The sequence below is a fragment of the Lagopus muta genome, chromosome Z, assembly GCF_023343835.1.
Source record: "Lagopus muta isolate bLagMut1 chromosome Z, bLagMut1 primary, whole genome shotgun sequence".
NCBI lineage: Eukaryota > Metazoa > Chordata > Aves > Galliformes > Phasianidae > Lagopus > Lagopus muta.
In genome coordinates this window covers 53,571,476-53,577,475 of record NC_064472.1, presented here as the reverse complement: position 1 = coordinate 53,577,475, position 6,000 = coordinate 53,571,476, and the positions used below count along the sequence as shown (strand labels likewise).

General features: G+C 43.6%; 1 protein-coding gene across 5 annotated transcripts in view; it reads left to right on the top strand.

Moving 5' to 3' along the window:
* The first annotated feature begins 248 nt into the window (after positions 1 to 248).
* MEGF10 (multiple EGF like domains 10) overlaps positions 249 to 6,000 on the top strand; it is a 95,839-nt gene continuing 90,087 nt past the window's right edge. Inside the window, exon 1 of one of the 5 annotated variants that reach the window (XM_048932292.1) lies at positions 249 to 381. The gene's annotated coding sequence lies outside the window, so the exon portion shown is untranslated. Of the gene's footprint in view, positions 412 to 4,995; positions 5,074 to 5,820; positions 5,902 to 6,000 lie in introns of those variants that run through there. The other 4 variants (XM_048932294.1, XM_048932291.1, XM_048932297.1 and 1 more) reach the window with 4 other exon arrangements.

The following is a 6,000-nucleotide window of genomic DNA, read 5'->3' as shown; positions in this document are numbered from 1 at the left end:
GCTACATCCCTCCAGCACTCGCTTGGAGGGCATCCATCCTCTCCAAGCTCTCCCCCTCTGAGTTCCCTGAGTTTTACTCCGCTTGAGAGTGGCCAGACGGGGGCTATCGGGGAGCAGCGTGGCGACCCACCCGTCTCCGTTCTTCCTCTCGGCGCTGTCCGGCACGCTGCCCCCCGCGAGGGCGGAGGGGCCGTGGGCGGACCGGGCCGAGCCGTCGGCAGGGCGGGATGGAGGGAGGGAGAGAGAGAAGAAGAGAGACGGAGGGAGGGGCTGTGCCCCGCCGCACATACCGCCCCTCGCCCGGCGCAGCGGCAGTGGGGACTCGGCGGCGGAGCGGCGGTACGCAGCGGCCGCTCGGACGGGGAGGGCGCCCGCGGACAGGTAGGCAGCGGCGGCCCGGCCATCCCGCAGGTGCGGTGCTGAGCGGTGCGGGCGTTACGCTGGCCGAGGCGCGTCCCGCAGTGCCTCCGGTGCGCGGTGTCACGGCTGTGCGCGGGGAGCAGGCAGCACCTCGTGCGCTGCCGTTGTGGGGTGAGCCGGGTCGTGGAGGGGTTCTGGGGCTCGGGGACGGGTCCTGTCTCTCCCGTGCGGACGCTTCAGGGTGCGGTGAGAATCAGTGAGAACAACACACTTCTCAGAATTTGGGCACACACTTTATGTGAATGAAAGGGTGGTGTTTTGTTTTTAAAGGTTATTGTAGTTTTCGTGGAAAGTTTTTGACAATCCTGTACAGGGACTGGCATCTACTGAGAGACAGAGGTGTTTGTCTGCATATGTAAATAAGCATGACCTGCACATGGAAATGTGCACATCTGCTTAACAGCTTGACTTCGTTCCAGCGTATGCCTTTCAGCACGAGCTGCCCAGAAAAACTCTGTTGTGTGATGTTCTGTACATATTTTCTCTTGGCTGCATCCGTAGCGTGTAAATATTTCCATTTTTTGTTTGTTTGCTTCAGCTAAGAAACGGACTCAAACTAGAAATATAGGCACAAATCAATTAGGGAAAAAAATACCCACCCCAAAACAGCTGCTCTTCCTAGAACGAGCTGGGAGTGCAGCCTTATTTGTAATCTTATGAATTGCTTAAATGCTGCAGCCGATCGCTGAGTATTTTCCTGTAGTCAAAGCAGGATACTGTAATCCCAGTATCATTTAGAGCTCTGAAGTTTTTACTGGGTACCAGCTTCTGATTACACAGAATTTAAAGCCTCTGTTTTGGATATGCTATTAGTGCTGATGGGATTAGTACTTTCTCAGGTTTGTAACTGAGCTGTGGCAGCAGCAGTTTAGAAAGCAGATTAACATAATGACTCTACTTAGGAAAAGTGTTTTTATCCAGAAACTTAGAAGGAAAAAGAAAAGTCTGAAGACTGACATTTATTTCCCAGTAGATAAGTCGCAGGCCAATGCTGCAGAGCTTCGGATGCTCAGACTGAGCAGCATGTCCGATGGGAGACTGAAACTGAAATCTGGCTTCAAGCTCCAGTTTTCTTGTCAACACCCCTAAATGGCACTTGTGCCCAATAGCACAGTAACAGAGGAAAGCATACATTATTATCTCTGTGTGTCCTTCTTGATATGCAGTGGGGTGAAACTGGCCAAGCCAGAGTCAGAATTTAGGAAAATGGAAGACTGGATGGGTGAAAATCATCTGTATCTGTTGCCACTCTTCAGCCCTGCAGATGAAATGCAGTGGTAAACAAGAACTGATATCATGTCAGAAATGCCTGGGCACAATTGGGCAGGTGTGCTGGGGAGTTTTTAATAACCTGGACAAACAATGCAACTTAGGCCTTTATTCCAGTTTGTTTATTCATATAACTCATGTGCCTGCACAGCTTCAGAACACAGAACCTCATCTTCAACAATCTATTTAATTTTTCTTGCAAATGCAATTGCAGTCACCGTATATCCTTGTCACACAAAGAAATCTAAATACGGATCTCTCCCACAGGAGGTAGATCAGTTGCATCATGTTAATATTGATTATTAATAATGCTGTGGAGGCTCCTCAACTTTGCATTTGACTTCTTTGGATGATGTATTTGTTAGTGTGTAGTGTTATGGGTTTAAAGAGATCCCTGGTAGGAGATGAGCAGTTCACAGGGCTGGGAATGAGTTTCCCATGTCTTACTCACTAGTTCAAATCTCTATCTTGCATTTAAAAATAAAATAGAATAAAAAAAATCCATCTGCTTGCTGCTCATGACCTGTGTGCAGTGAGTTGCAGTGAGTTGGTTATGTCTGTTTAATATCCTTGGAAGTCACCTACTAGAGTTGCACTTATTCTCCAGAGGCAAAGCTGTGTTCACCAGTTTTGACTCTCCAAAAGCAGCACCAGTATACTGAAGCCATGCTGCCTCTGCACTTGTGACATGATGTTTTATCCCTCTGTGCCCCCTAAGTTTTGCCCTTAGTTGCTAAAGCTTCAGCATGCATGGCTAACATGAGTGCCTGAAAGGCAACTGGGAGCTTGGGTTGTGTCCTCTGGTGCCCAGGGATCTCAGTTTTGAGTGAGCAGCCTCCTGCCTTGCAGACTAGCAGAGGAGTTTGGCTGATGAGCAGTCCACCAGCAGCCTTCATAACCATGTTTTCCACAAAAGGGTGAATTGTACTGTTTGGGAGCATGCACCTAGGAAAGTAAAGGCACTTCAACAAGAGCAGTTAACTCAGCTATGCAAAGAGCACAGGAACCACACTGTACTTATTAATGTACTTAAGTTTGATTAACATCTAATGGAGTTTGGAGTATGTTTACTGCAGCTGGTGAAGGTCCCTTGAATTTATATTCAGATTACTTGGCAGCAGTTGCACCATGTCTCCACCTACCTAGTTGTTGTCTAAGCACTTCTACTTCTCATTAGGGAAAGTAAGTGTCATTTGAGGAAGGAAAAAAATGGACAGATTGTCTTCCTCTGTGCTACAATTTTAGTCAAGGTTAGGGTAGGTTGATTCTTATGTGGAAAATGCTGTGCCATGGATGTAATCCAACGTATTATTGTTATTATTAAAAACAGAATCTAGTACAGAACATTAAAAATCCAGTGTAAGTCTCTCTTTAGGTGTGGGGTGGCGAGGAGTAGTGATATTACAGTCAAGGTTCTCACACCCTTGTTCCCATTAAGCAGAGCCTTGCTTGATGAATGATACCTGTGCTACTGCATTCTAGTAAATAGAGGCTGTGTTACTGCATTATTTTTTCATCTATTACAACAATCTCTGTCTTGCTATTCCAAACGTTTTCTTATGAAAAGGGTATGCATGATCTCAAGCCATCTGTCAGAAAAGTGGGAGGGATATTCTGGGCAGAGATTGCCTTTACTAGAATAGCATTATTGATTGTGTCAGCATTCTTGTTAATTAACCCATTCAAACTGTCTGATCTTTAATTGATGTTTTGCTTCTGTAAGGATTTGTGGTTCATTCCTTTGGATGTACACATTAGGTTTATATTAAAATATGGACAGCCAGCTCTTAATGTCTTATCTGTGTTTTGTATCTGGTTGTCAGAGAAATTAACCCATAGTCAGCAACAAAGTACCAATTCCGAGCCCTTTTAGTGTACAGGACAATGGAAGAATATAGATTGAGAACTAAAAAGTGTAATTTTAAATTTGACATTGACTTGTATGACCTCAGAGAATGGGTTGAATTTTTTCTTTTTCTGCTGCTGCAAAAGATCATTGCTTCTATGGCTAGCAAATTATTTTTGAAGATACAGAAATGCAAGCTTGAATATGAAGACCTAATATAAAATTATGTTTAAAACAGAAAATGCCAGCACTGCTAACAGCTATGGGTTATATGGCTCTAGTAACTGTAGGAACTGTACAACAACACAAAAACAGTAGCAAAAGTGATCTTGCCTTTTACAGTCTAAAATCTAAGACAAAAGCCAATAGCAATGAAGGAAGGACAATGAAATCATGCAAACAGCTATCAGATTATTTTTCACAAAAATAAAGAAAATGTGGGAAGGGATTAAAGCTAGTTTTCTCAAGTAGCAGTTCCTTCTAAGTGGAGGTCTTCAAACAGGAGACAGCTCAAAACTACCAATCAGAAAAAAACAGTGCATTAGCAATGAAGGCTGGTTCCATGGTCATGCCAAAGAAAGGGTCAACATTTTATGTAGTGCCAGAATTGATGGTTATGGGAAGAAGCCATGAGAGGCATAAGTTTTCAGAACAAGAAGCAATTGAGAAAGCATTTCAGTGAGCTGTACAATATTTTCCTATGTGGAAATAGGAAAACATTCGTTGTAGAAGGTTTCTGAAGTTGTATGAAAAAGTATTAGTCAGATTTCTGATACACGAAGAAGAGGCTAAAGTAGTCAGGTGGATGTCAGAATATATGAGATTTTTTGTGTAGATAGAAAGCTGTAATTTGGACATTTGCAGGAATCATCCAGAAAATTTATGCTCAGAAAGTAAGTTCTGAGCATCAGAGTATTTCGTGATTTACTTATGTCAAAGATGATTCACCAGTTATTGGGGGCAGTAAGTAAAATAGCTGGAGACTGTATAATGGCTCAGGAGTTGTGACATTACAGAGATGCAGAAGATGTTGTCAGCCTGATCTGGAGAAGAAGACAAGCGGAGCTTTATGGTACAGGTGAAGGTGTTGAGACCTGTGACTGCAGGATCCAAACCTGACATACTGGTGTCTGTCAAAGGCATTGCTGTTCTGGGAGGTTATGCTTGAAACAGCAAGGGAGAATGCCGAGAGGGAAGCCTACTCAAGGCATCTGAAGGAAGAAATAAAAACAAGAGACGGATAAGATGGGTTTAGGGTGACTGACACATCTATGAGCAATAGCGGGGGAATATGGGAATATGAAACCCAGAGTTATCAGCGGTTCTGTTGCTTTAAGGGACTGCAAAGGAAAGAAAAATGAACTGGACAGGAAACAGTAAGCAAGCTGGTAGTTTGTTGTTCCGTGCATGCTCCCACATCTTTTGGAAAGAAGCCATTGCTTTTTAAAGTTTTGCATGCACTGAAAGCATTATGCTATGAGTTATTGCCGTGCTCTGCTTATCTCCTTCAGGGGTAGATTCCATAAGCCCTCTTCAAAGTGAGTAGTACTATATTCTGTAACTGTATGAAACAAATATGTGCAGCACAGAATTCTTCAAAGAAAGGAGGATGTCGTTCATAATGTTTCGGTGTTAGCCCTGTGAGAAGATTTTGCATTAATGAAAACAAAAACATCTGTGTACAGTCTCAATGAATTCGGCATCTTTTCACAGCATCTTTTGAAGTTCCTTTTATACTGTAATCTTCCTTATCTATTTTTCAGGGAATCTAGAGGTTTTATATAACATGGAGAAACACCATCACTTAAGTTACTTGGAGTTATTTTATAGCATTATTTTGATATAATTTTTTCTTACGGGCATTTTTCAAAGGTACAGGAAAAAATATTCAAAGTGGAGATAGCTTTGACTGGGAGTTTTCTCCGTCTCTGGCAATTATTTCAGACAAAACAGCCACCTAACAAAAGGGCTTAGGTAAACTCGTGATGAGATCCTTATCCATACTTTGCAGTGCCTCTGTGCAGTGTGATACTGTTCACTGGCTGTGCGATGCTGCAGTGCTAGCCCTGGGTATGGGAGCTATTTGAGAGCTTCTCAGTCCTGGCTCAGCCTGTATGCTGGGGCTTCACACGGAGAGACAGCATGTGCTGGAGGAAGGCATATGCTGCAATCTTGTTGTGATGTGCAGTTGAGACATGTTCATAATTCATATCTAAAGATCAGGGCTGCAGGGTCATCTGCCTTGTGTCACAGACGCAGCCAGGAACAATGAGGTTGTTAGCTGATGGAACAGAGGGAAGGAGTTTGCAGCTGTGACTGTGCACCTCTCCTATACTGGATTTCAGAGGGATCCCACTGCCATGAAGGTATAATATGAGCTCACATACTGCAAAGGTGAACTAAATCAAACTTATTTCTATGTTTTCACTTTGTTGGCCTCATTCAGACGTTTTGCACCGTGACAG